The sequence below is a fragment of the Hippocampus zosterae genome, chromosome 17 (assembly GCF_025434085.1).
Source record: "Hippocampus zosterae strain Florida chromosome 17, ASM2543408v3, whole genome shotgun sequence".
Classification (NCBI taxonomy): Eukaryota; Metazoa; Chordata; class Actinopteri; order Syngnathiformes; family Syngnathidae; genus Hippocampus; species Hippocampus zosterae.
The window spans coordinates 73327-89732 of record NC_067467.1 but is presented as its reverse complement, the minus strand read 5'-3'; the positions used below and the strand labels follow the sequence as shown (position 1 = coordinate 89732).

Genomic DNA, 16406 nt, shown 5'->3' with positions numbered 1-16406 from the left:
TAAATGGATGTTGTCATTTTGCGGCCTCCCGGTCGCTTTGCAGCACAATCAGAGGCGGCGGGCCGCGGACGGCCGAGACGCGCCGGGCGGCCGCCGCGCCAAGCATAATAAGAACTGTGGCGGTCGCGCCGCTTCCTCCGCTTCCTCCTCGCGCCCCCGTCGGGCGCTCCTGCGCTCAGAGCGGCCGCGGCTCAGCGGGGAAGCGCCGTCTAATTGGGGCGACCCGGCCGCCGTGGCCCCCAACCTCCGGGAGCCCGGCTTTTGCCGTTCTCACGTTACGCTGGAAGGAAATTGTCCCGCGCCGTTTCCTGACATCCAATATCGGAGCGCTTTGCTTTCCGTTCTTCCGCGACTATGAAGGCCGCCAGAGGTTTTGATTAGACTTGCCGTCCGCCGAGGTATGCCGGCTCACCGAGCGAGATCGCCGGCCGCCGAATCGGGATGGCGACAGGGACGGGCTCGCCCGACCTCCATCGAGCCGCAGCGCAGTTTACGTTGGCAAAACGCAACATCGCGCCGGCGAGGCAAATGGATCACGTACGCCGACGTTTTCCTTCGGCCAGGCTAACGTGGGCCCAACGCATTTTGCTTTTCAAAATAGAGCGCCGGCAGCCATTTTTAGACGTGACAATCGGCCATTGAGCGCGCCGGCAGGTTATCGAGGCGCGTCGAGCCTTTTATGGCGGCGCCTGGCGCGCTCCGTAATTACAAATCTCCAGTTACCGCCTGCAGCACGGAGACCTCCACGCACTTCAACGCACCCCGACGGGCTTGAAGTCACCCGCTGAGGCCCGTTGCTCTAATGCAGATGGTGGACCCCTGAAAAGGAAGATGTGGGAAGAGCTCGAAGCTCGTCTCGAGTCCCGAACCTTTCTTGAACCTTCTTTCAACCTGTCTTGAAAGCCTACTCCAAAACCCTGACTTGTCAAAGTGAAACTTTTGCCTGGACCCCCAACTTGAAAGCCTAACTTGAAGCACGATCGCCAGCTCCAACACAAATTGTGCAATCTTTCAGTCCTTCGGCCTGCCTTGAAACCCGAACTTCATCCCTTCAAACCTTAACCTTTGACAAGTTAGCGTACGGATCAGGAAGTCCAAGCCCCCCCAAAAAGGAAAAGAAGACCGGAGCGCGTTTCTCGCCAAGGTAAAGATCACAAGGGCAGCCCGCCAAGGGAATGGAATCGAAGGCGCTGGCTGACAAGAAGCAAATACGGAGGAGGAGGCGGAAGGTTTACCTTCACTTGAGCTGCAGATAATTAGCATTTAAAATGTCCATTTATGAGCGTTGTCATGTGTCCTTGAGGAGACGCACGGTGTCCAAGGGTAGGCCCGTCATCTGGGAGGGTGGGGTGGGGGGGGGGGGGGCAGCTTTCCTGCCGGAGGTCAAAGTTAAGTGAGCGCAAAGGTGTCAATCTCTGTTTTGGGTGCGAGCGCTTGGCCTTGGGCGTGACAGTGCAAACACGGCCGGGCTCATTTTTTTGGGCTAAAAAACGACCATGTATTGTAAGGCGTTTTTAGACGAAAAAAATGACCACTTCTCAAGAAAAACAAAAACCACAAGTCAGACACCCCTGACGAGTCTTTCCTGTTTCCGTGCCGTATGAGCAAGCGCGGCGATGCGTGGCCCCGGGACGACGGATTGCGTTTTGACTTGCGGCCGGCACGTCAGCCTGCCTGCGTCGCGCCGTGAGGAGGAGACGTTTTTTGCCGTCACCCCGCTCCAGTTGTGGCGCAGGGGCAAGGCGAGGGCGGCCTTGGGGGGGAGGGATTGAAGGAAGTCTGCTCGTCTCACAGAAAAATCAACCTCAGACCTGGATAAACACACGCGCGCACGCGCGCACACACACACACACACACACACAAGCCAGTTGTACTCTGCAAATAAGGTTTGCCGAGTGGCTCAGACAGGAGCCAGGTGGAGCTCAGAGCAGCCCGAAATAGAGCGCGTCCCCACAACAGTGATGTCAGCGTTGCCTTCCTCGCACCTAGCTGAAAACATTCAGTCGCGCCTCGCAGTCTGACCTGCTTCCTGTCCTGACATTCTGCGCGCTTGCCGCCAGTCATGGCAACAGCGCTTGAAGTTTATTTCATGGCCAAGAGACAGTGGAAGAATCCCGTCTTCGTCGGTTGGCACGGCGACGTTCGAACGGCGCGCAATATTTTCGGCGGTAACGCCGTCGCTCCGGTAGACCTCCCGCTCGTCTCCAGTTGTCCAAGTCCGACCACCGGGGTCCATTTATTTGACGCGCGTGCACGCGCAGCCCGTCATCGGCGGGCAGGCGGGACCAAGGCCCGCCGTTTCGCTTCGTCTCCGCATGGAGCTGGGGCTAACGAGACCTTTCCTGACCCTCCCCCGACTTTCGACACAGGGATATTAGCCGCGGCACGCCACCTCCGCCTCGGCGTATCAGCGAGGCGCTCTGCGGTAGCAACCTGTCAAAATATCCCACTCTCGTTTGTGTCGGGCGACAGCAACGAGACCGGAGCCCGACAGCCGTTTCCCCCCCAAAACTCTGTCCAAATTGCTTTGGTCTTAAATGAGCCGTAATTGGCCTGTGCCTTAGGTTACCGGGGGGAGCCTCCAATCATGCGGCGGGAAGCAAAAAGCTTCCATAGTCACTTCCAGCTGCTCGGCGTGAGCGCCCGACGGCTGCTTAGCGACATGACGGCCGTCGGCGAAGGTTACGGGTGGATGAAGATTTGCTCGGGGTGAGGTTGACTTAACTCCGCCACTTGACTCTCAATGGAGGGGAGGCCCGTAGCACAAGGCGCTCTTGTCTCCGGAAAACACGCTTCATCTACTGCCTTGCCTCTCCACTCATCTGATTAAACACACATTAAAAACAAACTTGAAAACACTTTTTTTTTTTTTGCTGGATAACGTCGCTTTGAACTCAGCCGCCAGTAAAAGTTGTTGAAATAAAATGCTTGAAACATCTCAAGATTTGAGACAATTTGGGTGTTTTAGCAAGAAACATGCAATTTTGCAAAATTGCAAACGTTGCTCTTCGCGGGCCACGTAAAATGAGGCGGCGGGCCCGAGCCGGCTCCCGGGCTTCGAGTTTGCCACCCGCGCTTTAGGAAGACAAGTGGGCAGAACTGTACTGCTCATGACAAGAAAATGTCCTCGACTCCTTCAAACTATCTGTGGCGGGTGCAAAACAAGAATGTGGGCCGGTGTACCAAAGGTGATTTATCCTCTGCAAAGAGCCCCGCTGGAATCTGGGCGCAGCTTACTACTCGGCGTGGGGTCACGCTGCATTCGGGGTGAACAGACCAGCTCTTTGTGTTTTGCCAGTCAAGTTAAGGGCCGGGGCTAATCAAGGGGAGGGAGCCAAAACGTACACCGCCCCACCCCCAAATCAGCTCCCGTCAGCCCCGGCAGAATTGATCTCCCAACTTATTACCTTTGCTGAGAGCGCAAATTGAAACCAGCTCGCGCACTCCGGAGGTGGCGAGCGTGAGAAGTCGCAGCGTTTTGTTCGTGCCGACGCCGGGAGGGCCAATGTCCAGCATTGCAACGGCTTTTTCAACGGAGGGAGGTGTGGGGGCGCCAGAGAGCTCATCGTAAATAGAACGTTGCGGGCCGGCGGCGTTTGCAAACTTTTAAATCAGTCAATTTGTTCAAGCCAATAGTTGATCAACACAGTCCATTTTTTCACCAATTATTCCAGTTCAGTTTGGCAGTTCATATCACTCAAATTTGTTTTTTAAAAGGCCCCCTTGCTGGAGTTTGCTGTAGAAGGGCGTATCCAGAGCCCAGACCACACAAAAAGCGTCTCAATAAAAGCTGCCAAAAAGGGAGCGGCATCTTTTCATTCCGTGACGTGTCAACGGCCACGAGAATAAAACGGCCAATGGCCACAGGCCACCTGTGGCGGGGGCGGAACTGAGAAGCTCCTGTTGCGGCAAGAGGCGGAAGAGAAACATGTCGGGCTACTTCTGTCTATCTCCATCCATCCCTTTTCTCCTCCGCTTCCCCGCCAGCCGTCTTCGGGCAGTTGCCGGCCCGTCGCCGGCCTGGGCATACGCCGACAAACATTCGTTCTCGCTCACAATCGCACCTGGGGACTGTTTCACGAGCGCCTATTTTTGGAATGCGGTAGGAAAGGGGACTTCCCGGCGAAAAGCCACGCGGGCAGGCATTGGGAGAACATGCCAACTCCACACAGGGAGGCTGCGACGCGCAATCCCACCCCGCACCGCTCGACGCGCTGACCAGTCGTCCACCTTGCTGATCATATTTACATCCGTATCGAGAAGTGCAAATGTGTGTGTGTGTGAAGAGGCTTGGGGGTAGGGTGATGGTGTGGGGGTTGGCTGGGGGGGGGGGGGGGTCGTTCCTCCTCTCTTCCTGGGCTTTGTCAGGCCAGGTGCGCTCTCGTGCCTGAGCCATGGGAAAAGCAAGAAAGCAACGGCATCCCCTCCTTCTCCATCTGATTGATCCCAGCCGCTGTTGGCTGGCACTCAGTATTGATCTCAATCTCCCCTTTTTCATTTGCGTTTGGCAGCCTGCGTCTGCTTTCAATCGGTTCCCCCAACTTCTCCTCCCCGACGTTTGCTTAATGTCTCATTAGCCACGGGTGGGCGCGGCCTGCGATCGTAGGAAGCGCCCGCGGGGGTGGGCCGGCGAAGACGGGCGAATTTGGGCAAAACCGCCGCGCCGATCAATCATCATCCGACACCTTGTTTGGCGTTTGCTTTGAGAGGGCTCGCCGTAGGGGTGCGTCGCTGCCGCCGGTCTCATTCGGGGTGGAAACGACGCGATTCCCTCCGGGCGGCCCGCGTGGCGCTTTTGGAGGATCTGCCCATCTGCTTCCATTGTCCGCGGGCAGCAAAGCGAGCGGCTCGTCAATCGGGAGTGCGCCCGTGCGGATGGCCCATCACTCTTTGCATTGTTCTTGCTTCAAGACTCCGCTCGGATGACAGAAACGCAAGCGCTCATCTCGACCATTCTCGCGGACAAACGCGGCATTTCCCATCGTCCTCCTCCTCATCCAGCCGACTCATGAGCCGCCCACCGGAATCGCAGGGAGAGACGGGTCGGAACGGCCGCTTCCGCCGTCGGGCTTTTCCATCCATCCATCCGGCCGGGAGGGTCCATCTTTCCAAAGGAGAGCGGTCCTGGTCCCGCTCCCGCGCGGCGGGGTCATCCGAGAGGGAAACCGAAGATCCATGCCAAACAATGGGCGGGGCGCCGGGGGAATAGTCGGAAGCGGCCATTTGGCGGGCGCGCCTCGGCGGCCTGCGCGGCGGTTCCCACACGTATCGCCCGGAGCGGCCAGCGGCCCTGGAGACCGGCCCCGATTCACCGTCTGAGATCAAGTGGCCATCAATTAATGGGAGAACAAGACCGACATCCCGGCCGGCCTCTCCCGCTTGGACCCATACAAGTGCGCATTTGCAACTCTATTTGTTTCCTTGGCATGCGGGGACAAGAACGAGGGGGGCGGGGGGGCCGTGAGAACCGCCGCCGCCATCGTTTGCGCGAGTGAGGACAGATAGCTGAGGTCACCTTGCAAGTCAGCGGAGGGGGTCGGTTCAAGCACAAACGGGCGACTTCATGGTCCAGGTACTAAGCGGCGTTAGCCTCAAAGTCCACGTTGACCGTATGAACGCAGAATTTACACGGAGAGCCCAAATTGACTTTGATGAGCCAAATCCCAAAGCACGAAAACGTCCTCGGGCAGAACTAAAATGTCGTCAACAAATGCCCAAAGGAGCGCAATTGTTCAAAGATTGTCCTTAGGAACGAGTTAGTGTTGTCCCACTCCAAAAAGCAGGCAGGAGCACTTGAAGAATTGTATTCCAAACTCAAGCAGAAACAAATAAAGTGCTGAAAAGAAAAAGAATCCAAAGAAGGAAACAAAGCCAGGATCGAGGCAAAAACCAACCATGAGCGAAACATGACTGAGAACCAACACGACAGCAGCAAAGGCACAACAATGACCCGAACCCGACACTGTGCCGGGGGTCCTTTTCAAGCAATCATTGCCTAACGAGCGACAGGTGTGCAGCTGCAGGGAGAGCCCTACGCTGCCACCTGTTGGTCACAAACAGAATCATGACAGAGACCTGCGTTCCTCCGCGCCTACCTTCCATTCACGTTCAGCTTTGTACAGTCTCGTGACAGACGGCCAATCGCTAGCAAAGGCGATTCAAATGCTGGCTTTGAAATCCGAGCGCCGTTTCGGTCGCCGTGGCGAGGAACCGCTTGACGGCAGGACGGTTCCTGAGCCGGAATTAGGATCGGGAAACCATGAATGATGTCTTGTGTGCACACGTTATGACATTCGAACTTGAGGTGAGCGGGGGCGCTTTCCAACAAAGTATTTCGCGAAATCGTTGGGGAGTTGCAAAACGTTCATCCAATAGATCTGCGTGGCGTTATCGCTCCGTTGCCATTGAACAACTGCAACCCCCTTCACCAAAATACGAAACGATGAAAACACTCGTGAGGCGCTCGCCAGCCACACAACTTCATGTTTCGAAATCATGATTTCCTGACTCAGGACAGAAGCCGAATGACTTGAGACATGATTTTATTTTTACGGGGGTCGGTCGGTCGGTCGGTCCACTGGGTGCTTCCGTCAATCGTCGCGTATATTTGAAAACGATGCGGACACTGCGTGTTGCAGGCGCTAAATTGAGCGGTGCCCGGGGCCTTCCGGGGCTGGGCCGGCGGGGGATCTCTCCCCGGCCGCGGTCCAACGTGGATCCTTCATGCTCTCAGCGTGATTCGGGGCACTTTCAAAGAACGGGAGGTCTGACCGCCTGCTAATTGGTTCAAATGGATGCCAATAAGTAGCACGAGACCCAGCGGGGGTCCCTCTGCCCCCGCTCCGGTCGACGGCCCCCCATGCAGATTTTTTTCCTACAGGCGCCGGTAAGCGAGGAGACCGCGGAGGCAGACGAGCATCCGGCCTCGGGCTCGAGAGACGACAGCGCCGTAATCCCGTCGCCATTAAACTGCGACCGATGCCATTCTTCACGGCTCTGAAGCGGAACGAATGGACGGCGCTCTCCGTGTGTGACGGAGACACGGGACGGAGGCACTTATCAGCCACCAAATGATACTGGCGTCGCGTCATACTCGTACGAAGCCGAGTCAAAACGATAAGACCGCATCAAGTCCAAAGTGTCTCTGAGCTGACTTTCAGCAACAATGGTATGAAATCAATGACGACAACAGCCTCCGAGCGACTTAGGACACTTGTCCCGACCGCGCCGAGCGGAGCGGGATCAACTTAGCCAGGCTTTTAGCGGCCGCGGACCGGATGGCCGTCCTGGTCTTTTGGTGGGCCAACTCCCTGCGATGAGCGTCAAACAGCTGCGGCTCAGTCGCAACGCCGCAGCTCAGCTTGTGAGTAGAAGGCGTGACTCCCAGCTCAAGGTGGTGAACACCGGCTCCCGGTCAGCCGTCGAATCCTTTTTCAAAGTCTTTGACGAATGACTAAAGGGTTCGGGTCCGGCATCGGTTGGAAAAATGCGAATCGGACATGACACCCATGCGGGTCTGCCGACCCGCGTGTGAAAAAGCAAAAGCTCCAGATGTATCGTGCCACTGTCGTTTTCTTGTTGTCCAAACAAAGGGGAATTTCCTTGCCGCGCGTCTGCCCCGCGTCACACTCGGATCCATTTCGAGATGCGTACTCTGTTGAATGCTCACCTTTGTTTGACTTTTGAAGCTTGGCCGACTGCCTTTTCAGCGGTTATGACGTGGACGTGGAAGGATCGCAACATGGGGATTTTCTTCAGCGGCTCTACGCCCCCCCGATAAGGAGGTTTCTCTGGCCAAATCCCATCTCCCTCCAAGTGAAATTGCCGTGCCAAATTGCCCCCCCCCCACCCCCGGGGTGTCCCCGTCTCGCTGATCATCGCAAGCCCCGCGGCAACCGAAAGCCACCGTGCCTTTCCCCGAACGCTTTGCAGTCCGAGAGCTAACGTGGCCACCCGCAGTGCCAACCTTTCACAAGTGGCCCCTGCCGGCCTGAGGGATGAGCTGCTTCAGGCTGCGGCTCCTTGTTTGGAGCTTACGATGCCTTTTGGCGCAGGGGAGGCACCCCGCCGATTTAAAGTCGGCCGACTTCAGCGCATGTCATGATTGATTGACTCGCACGGATCCGTCGAGGGAGACGAGGGAGACGGCGACACTTTGACGCGTCGCCAGAAGTTTTATGACTTGCAATTGGATTCAAGTTTGGAGAGGTCTTTTGGGGGCAGGGGTGTCTGTGACTGATGTCGGGCAACTTCTAAGGAGGCTTTTGCAAATTTTGCATCAAAATTCTGAAAATCTGTCCGACTTTTATCTTAGACTCCTGAAAAAGTATTTTGTCAAGATTTCAGCAGACTTTGGATAAAACCTCCTCGAATCTCACAAAACTCGAATCACGAGATTTTGGTTGAGAATTCTCCAAAACTTGGGCCCGGGGTTCCCCAAATCCGACACGACTTTTGAGGTAGCCTCTCCTTCCGGGCGAGGGGGATCCGCGCAAGTTGTCCGGGAAGTCGGCCAATCGGGGAGCCGTCGCCATGCCCACGCGCTAGCTCTCACGTGTCCGCCGTCCTAACTTTGGCTCAAAGATTTTTGACCGCGTGAGGATGTCAAGTGCGACGTTGAGTTCGCAGGCCGCGCGGTTTCGGCGGCACGAGCGTCGGACGTAACGGTCCGCGCATCTGTTGGCGCTTTGTCACAAGAAGGAGCGGCGGCTAAAGATGTCGAGCGCCACGGCGGCTTCTCGCTAGTCGCCGTGTCGCTTTTGTTTTGAAAGGTTCCCGGCGTCACACAAAGGTTTCCGGCTTCGAGGTCCCGTCGTTCTCGTGCAGAATAGCTCTCGCCATCCGAGCCCCGAGACCGCCACGTTTCCCGGGGAACCGCCGCGGCGGGGGGAGCCGCTCCGAGAGCGGCTCGCCGTAATGCAAATAAACGGTGGCGCGGCGAAACAAAATGGCTTAACTGCGCAGGCTTGGTCTTGCGCCGAGTCACAAAGGCTCCAGGGAGGTTATGCTTCCACGCAAGGATTATGGTAATCCTCCTGTAATCGCACGGCCTTCTGGTGGGAGCCGGGGCGGTCTTGTTACTTTGAACGCCGCTCAGAAACACGAGCGCTCGTCGGTCCCGAGGCGCGTGGTCCGGAAAGAGGGCCGCCTCGGAGTTCCGACGTAGCGCTCGCGCGGTCCGCTTTGGAGCCGGACCCCCAAATTTCCGGCTTTGGCCGAGACTCCCGCTCAGGCGACCGTTCTACGGCCAAAACCCCCCGCGCATCTCACGGCAATTTGGATGCGGGGGTCCACAAGACGCCCAAGGAGTTTGTCTGCGACTTCTGCAAACCTCGCGTGGGGAGAACTGGCGCGAAACCCACCGGACCTCGGCAAAGACATGGGCGAACGGCACGAGACCCGGGCCGAGAGGCCGGCAAATCTCACTCCGCATTCGGACAAGACTTTGACTTTGCTAAAGACTTCCACTGGCCTCAGCGGACTTTGGCTAAAACTTTGGTGAATCTCACCAGACCTCGGCGGAGTTGCGCTCATCCGTGGGATGAGAGAAAGAGTCTCTGTTTCAAACTTGTTTTATTCTGTCTCGCTTTCATGCTGATTTTCACCGATGCCCCCCCACCCCCCACAACAAATGAGGGCCGACTGCACGGCCGCGCTCACGTCATCTAGCGACGCTCCACACGAGTCTCCGGTTTGACACATGACACCATCTTGTCTGGTTCTCCCCGAGAGACAATAGCCACACAGCTGAAAGGAATAATTAGCGGCGTCTGAGTCGAGGAATTCTAAATGACGACTGTCCGCATCCCGCCGGGGCGCGGGGGCGGGCCAGGAGGAAAACAAACAACCCAAAAAACCCCCCGTGTGATTCGTCACGACGCACGACAACAAATTGGTTGTGCGCTGCCTCGTCCGCGCTTGGCGCGGAATGAGCCGCCGCCATTGTCGCAGGCGCCCGCGCGCGGCGAGATTTATGCCGGCGGGAGTAGTGCTGGAATCCAGGCGCTCTCCTCCAGCCCAGCTGCGGGGGCAACAAAAGCAAAAGGCCCAGCGGCAGATATTAGCATTCGGGCGGGGGCTCTCTCTCTCTTTTCCTCTCGCTTGTGTCATGCTAATGCCCAGGAAAAGGAAATGATGGCAAAAGCCACGGGAAACAAAGCGCGGACAGCTTCGAAAAGAACGCCCGATTCCCCATTGAGCCGCGGCTCGGAAAGTCCGCTCGCCGTCGCACGCTCACCCCCGCGGCCGATACCGACTCGTTGCTCGACTTGGGCGAGGAGCGTTTGGTGACCCTAAAAAGGCCTTCCAACGTTTGACATCGGGCTCAGGCAGCGTTTTACAAGAATAAAGTGATCAGGAATGTAGCTAGCCGCGGCTACGCTGGTCCTCATTCTTTTGGAATGTCATTTTGCAAGAGTGGAGGCGCGGCGTTGCAAGAACAACGTATGAGAAGCGAGGTCGCAACTTTAGCATCGACCGAGCCACGCCATCACAAGTTCAAGGCAAAAGTTGGAAGACACAACGTGAGAAGGTTGCGATTTTAGTTGGGGGGGAGGTGGGGGTGTTGCTCTTCTGAGGAGAAGGCCCCACTAGGACAAGAATTGACTCTGACATCTTCCCTCCATATACAGAGTCAGGAGGGAGGCCCGCTTGATTTGCATCGCTCTGCGTTTGCCGCCAACGTTCGGAAGCCCCGCGTCAATCAACAGAACGTGTCAGTCCGGGGAGGGGGCGGGGGTCAAACGTACGGCGGTCGTCCTCACTCGCTGACGCTACATTGACCGTAGGCGGGCCACGCGGATCGGGAGGAATCGGCGTCGCCAAAGCATCCCCCGGCTAACAATCCGCTTCCAACGTCGGAGGGGCCGTTCGTGGCTTGGCGTCAGCCTGGGACACTTAAGTGGAGCGGGGCAACTTTTGTCCAAATAAACGTGGCCACGCACGGCTAGTGGAGAGTGACGGCTGTGTATTTAATAAGTGCAGATTTGTTTAGCGGCTGAGCACTTTGGGAGCGGGCGCTTCTCCAGCGACATCTGAGTGGACGCGCGCTCCTTGCGCGTGGCGCGGAAGCCTTGGAGCGCGCCGCTTCCTTTCGTCTCCGTAGGTGCGCTTCGTCGCCGTTGGGGTGCCGGTGGGAACTTCCAATGGCTCCCGAGGCACAGTGAGCACTTGCCAACCAGACCGTCCGTCCACTTTTATTCACAAAAGATGAGCCCTTTTTCCATGTCACGACACCATAAAAGACTCTCCGGTCTCACCGCCACGTCTCGGATTTGAAAACGCAACAAAGCAACGTATTCAGAAAAAGCCCTGTCGACGCCGAGCCCCTTTGCCAGACCAACTCTCGGGGAGGCGCCGTGATTGGGGCCCTCAACAACGATCGGGGCCTTAATGGCCTCACAAAGGCCAGAGCCCCCCGTTTGTTGAAATCCAACCGGCCGAGCTTGTCGGCAGAACGCTGAAAATTGCGGGCCTCCTGAAAGGCGATCTAGTGGCAGAACCGCAGAGCCGCCGCTGCCGGCCGGGGTGGGGGAGGCCGAAGTTTACGTAGCATCCGTTCCTTGCGCCGGGTCGTCGCCTCTCGGCGCACGATGTCAAGCGGCGGCGAGTCGCTTGACCAATGGGGGAAGGGGGGCAAATGCCACTTTCATGCGGCGGTGACTTTGCTCCTTGTCCGCGGGACAATTGGAGGTGACGGCCTCGTCTGGGAAGTCCGTGTGCTAATCAGCGGCGAGGAAGGGAGGGGGGGCATGGCGGTCTGGATTTCATGGCTGCGCTGCTGAGAACTTCCATGGCTGGCATGTGAGGCAGAACGCCTCAGCACGGGCCCGTCAAACGTGACCTTCACCCCCACAAAAAAAGAATTGACGGCCGAAGGGGAAAAAATAGATAGATGTGATGCCTGTTCAATAGCATCAAGGAAAGTGGGGGAGGGCTTCTTTTTTGTGACTTCATAACGCCGGCTGGGTGACGCCGACGGGGGCCGTGAAAGGCACCCGCAGGGGCCGCGCACCGCCGGCGGCTTTCTTGCGCCGGATGACAGCCGCGAGCGCGCGGTGAGTCACGGGAAGCCGTCCGCAGAACGCAGTCCGAGTGTGTTCTACGACATGGACTCGCTCCCCCTGGTGGAGAAAGGCTTGCATTCTCCTGCTGGGGAACTAACCGCCACGCGCCGACAACCAAGCCTCGGTTGTCCCGTCGTGCCGTCTGCCTCTGCCTCCCTCGGGATTTATTGGCTGATCCGGAGAGTTTACAAAGTGGAGGATAGCTGGAAAATCGACTTCAGGTCAGGAAGCGATTCTTTGCCGGAGCTTAGTCCCTTGGATCAAATGTGCGCCAGGAGACCCCAAGCAGGCGCTCGCAGCGTTTCACTTGTTGCTCTTGACACGGACCTCACGGAGGTGGCCTGGGTTTTCCGCGGGCGCGACTAGTTGGGGGTGTCCGCCGCCACCTACTGGCCCAAAGTCATCTGGGAGAGGCTCCGGCACAGATAGGCTTCTGAAGATGCAACGAAGGGAGGGACGGATCAAGTCGGGCCACTCCAAAGCCATCGAGCTGGCGAATGGGCCACGTGTGGAATCTTTCCGTCCAAATCAAGTCGCCCGGAGTTCATCGGCAGTCTGCAGACACGAGGCCGCTCGGGCATCATCGGAGCGCGGCGCTCCGATCGCAGTTCCGCCTGCCGCACGGGCCGGTGAGAGTCCGTCCGGGCCCCCGGCGCGCAGGCGAGCGCTTGAAAGCCAGCGTCAGTGCACTCCGGTGGGATCCTTTGTTTCCCCGGAGCCACGTCGGGGAGGGGCGTTTATGCACGGCTGGCTCTTTTCCATTTGGGATATTTGCACTTGTGATTGCGGGCCATACAATCGGACTCTTTTTTTTGAGGGGGGGCGGGGGGTGGGGGCGTTCTCGCTCAAGCGTGGCACGCGTTCATGTTGTCTTTGCGGTTTGCTCTAAATTGGAGCCTGGCTCCGGGGGGGGGGCCGCGTTCCATGGTAAGCTTTAGCCTTATTGGCTAAAGGTGTTGACAATATATCACATTCCTAAACCTGTTTTCCTATTTCTTCTTCTTCTTCTTCACAAAGACCAGTCTTAAACGATATCAACAGAAGATCATATCTAGTTCTGTGTTAGGCTTAGGCTTCAAAAGCATTCGGGTCATGACCCGGCTGAAAAGCGGTTCAACCGATGGAGGTCGAAAGCAAAACGACAGTGTGACGTTAGCGGTTGGGACCTTCAATGAAGTCAACGTCGATCGCGGACTCAAATGAATTTCAACAAGCTGATGCGAAGAGTGATAAAGTTTCTTGGGGCAACTGAACGCCACATTCAAAATGACAGCTTGCGTGCTTGAAGCAAGCACCTAGCCTCTGCTAGCCAAAAGCACACACTGACTGAAAAGCAGGTTGTCGGTCAGCGCTTGTCTTTTTTTTTTTAATTCAGAAAGGCATGCGGTGTAAATGGGGTCGGCCGATGGCCATTTGAAAGGCCCGCTTTATACATCGACTCAAATGACATCAGAGGCTGGCAACGGTCCGGCGGCAACCGACGATACGGAGTACAAAGCATCGGGCGGCGGCTATCTTTGCGGCAGGAACTCTTCCGATAGCGCCCGCCCCCTTCCGCCCCCTTCCGCCCCCTTCCGCCCCCTTGCGCTTGATCTCGGTCCGCCGGGAGATAACCTCTGTTTGTGCGGAAGCCATGCGCGTCGGCGGGGGCGCGGGCAACTGCCACAACAAGCCGTCGGCGTCGAAACGCCGCCTGAGCGAGTCCAGCCGGCGTTCGGCTCCGGAAAGGTCCTCGCTACGGCACGATAAGAAGACTGGCCGCTATCGCCCGCGTATAAATAGCTGCGCTTGGACCATGGCGTCATTGCGGATCCTCAATGGAGCGCAGGTCCTCCAGACCCGGCCGCTCGTGCGTTTGCTGCCCAAGGGACCCGCGCTAGCCGCACAAGCGTGCGAGCGAATCTGTCGGTCTGAGGCCCAAGAAATTGCGCGGCAAAGTCGACTGACGCAAATCTCCGGCGACGGGGGATTTCATTGCGCCGTCCCCAGCGCTGCCGAAATAAGGGAGGGCATTTTCCTCACCGGTGGGGCCCGCTCACTTGAGAAAAAGCCAATGCCCGGGGCCCCGGGGGTTTCCCGTTTCGGAGGACAAAGCCGCCGCGTACCGGCCCGACCGTCCCCACGTCAGGCTTGCGTGGCCTCCCGCTCGGGCCCCCGCCTCGGCAACAACCAAAGCGAACGCTTTGGACGGCGAGGGGCCGCCGCGGCCCCCGGTCCCCATGGCGACGGCACACAAGGGCGCCGGACGGGACCCGATGAACGAAGCGGACAAAGAAGCCGATTGACGGGCCCGCGCTGGGATGGCCGACCAGAGTTTGGATGCGAATCAAACGGCCCCCAAAACAAAGGACGGCGTGCGAAAAAGGAGCGCCTGCAATCAAGGCACTCGTGCGAACGCACGCCGTCGCTCCAAGCAGAAAACGCCGCGGGACGACCATTTGCAACAACGGACGGCCGCGGGTCAATCGGCGTTGAGAAAAAATCGTTGTCGTTATCTGGCGTGTGAAACGGGGGCTTCCCATTCAGCACATCATGCTCGCCAAAGTTGGGAGGCGGCGGAAAAGCTCAAGACTGGACATCGTTGGGGTGGGGGGGGGGCTCAATTCATCGCAGGAGTTAGCTTTCACAATCACCCTGCCGGAGGTGACCACTGAAAAAGAAAAGCCAGTTGGGATGGGACTCTTGAGCGCTCGGAGGCTCGGAGGCTCCCTCTCTTGGCCCGCCATCACATCAAAAGCCAATCGAGCGGCCGCCCGCTCGGGGCTGCTGCGACTTCGCCGAAGGAACACGCGTTGAAAGTCCAGACGATTCTTTCGAAAGCTTCGTCAACAAGCGCGCCGACCGGGATCTCGCGGCAACAACGGCATTGGGGAAAGCTTTTTGAAAAAGAGAAAATGACGACGGCGGTCCGGAAAAGACACTTTGAGCGCGCGGCTCCATCGCCCCCCCGTCTCCACCAGAAAACTCCGCAGGCGCCGTCCCGAGTGCGGCCAACAAGCGGGCGGAGGGGCTTCTGTTGTCACAAGGCCGTGTTTATTTCTCTTTTTAATTCGGCCAAATGGTTCCCGTCTGTTCAAGTGTTCTTATGGTGCTTGTTATAAAGGTGGGGGGGGGGGGGGGTTGTTTTGCCAGACAGTTGATTAGTTGAACGCGGTCGGCGGAGTTGCGCTCCTGCTGGCCAATTATCCTAATCCCGGGGTGTTGATTATTATTTTTTGACCCCGCCGCCATTGCCGACGCCTCGGCGGATCGCTGAGCACAGAAACTGGCCATAGGGGAAGAAAAACATGGAAAGCGTCCAATCGCTTGACTTGCGCCCTCATTTTTGTGCGTCGGCGTACGAGAGGACTCCTCGTTCAACGCGGGTGACCGGGCTCCACATCCAACAGAGAGACTTGGTCAAACGACGGCAGCGCTTTGCCTTCGATCCGAGTCCATTGAGCCGAATGCAAACGAGGCGCCTTCGCCGTCGCCGTTTTGGAGCCGTCTAAGCAACGGCGATGAGAAGACAAAGGCTGCAGCCATTCACGCCAGATCAAAACTGACAAATCTTCTTTTGCCTCTCCAAAAACGCCAACGGCAACCGCAGCTGACGGAGTAGCGCCGACACGTGAGGCCGTTTTGCGAGGACGGCAAGTGAGGGTTTCCGACACTTCCAAATATCACTTTGCAGAGGCGACACCTTGCAGAGGCGCAGAGGGACCGCTTGCGCTTCTGTGGAGCCAGACCGCCCTCGACAGATGAAAGGAGGCGTCGCAAGAGAGGGGCCCTTTGCTCGGGCTCACACCAGCCGCCGGCGGAGCAGCCCCACTCCCGGTGAGGAGTCATCTGGCTCGGCTTCAACTCACTCGGGACCGAGGGGGCGGCGTCGGACTCAAGGTCGCTCCCCCCCCTCGAGCCGCTCCGCGATCCGCGCGGGTCAAACGGAGGATAAATATTATCAAGTGCAACCGGAGAGGGCTGTTGTGTATTTGCGGCGGGGCGCGGGGAGTAGCGCGGGTGAAAGGTCAAGCCGCAGAGCACCATTGCCATCGGGGCTTCGCTTTTTTCCAAGGACGCCCGCAAGGCTTTCCTCTCCGCGGCGAGGCCGCATCTCGGTTGCGCACGGCCCGTTCGAACGGCGCCGGGCTCGTCGGAAGCTAACGCCGGCCTCCAAAGCCATTGCTGCCCATGGCTCGGGGATCTGAAGAACGCGCACCTCCTCTGACGGCAAAGTGGGGCGGGCTGCGGCGCACGACGCAACGGGCAGGCTGGCACATTTGCTGCGCGCGGGGGAGGGGTCGAGCGACTCCCCCACCCCTGTCGCACCAGAGCAATTACCGGGCGGCTATAAGAGGCCAG

At 58.0% G+C, this 16406-nt stretch overlaps 1 protein-coding gene across 1 annotated transcript in view; it reads left to right on the top strand.

Annotated features, from left to right (window-relative positions):
• LOC127590341 (arf-GAP with dual PH domain-containing protein 1-like) overlaps positions 1 to 6875 on the top strand; it is a 95340-nt gene extending 88465 nt beyond the window's left edge. The window contains exon 12 of the transcript XR_007959606.1: positions 6866 to 6875. The gene's annotated coding sequence lies outside the window, so the exon portion shown is untranslated. The remainder of the gene's footprint in view (positions 1 to 6865) is intronic.
• The last annotated feature ends 9531 nt before the right edge of the window (positions 6876 to 16406 follow it).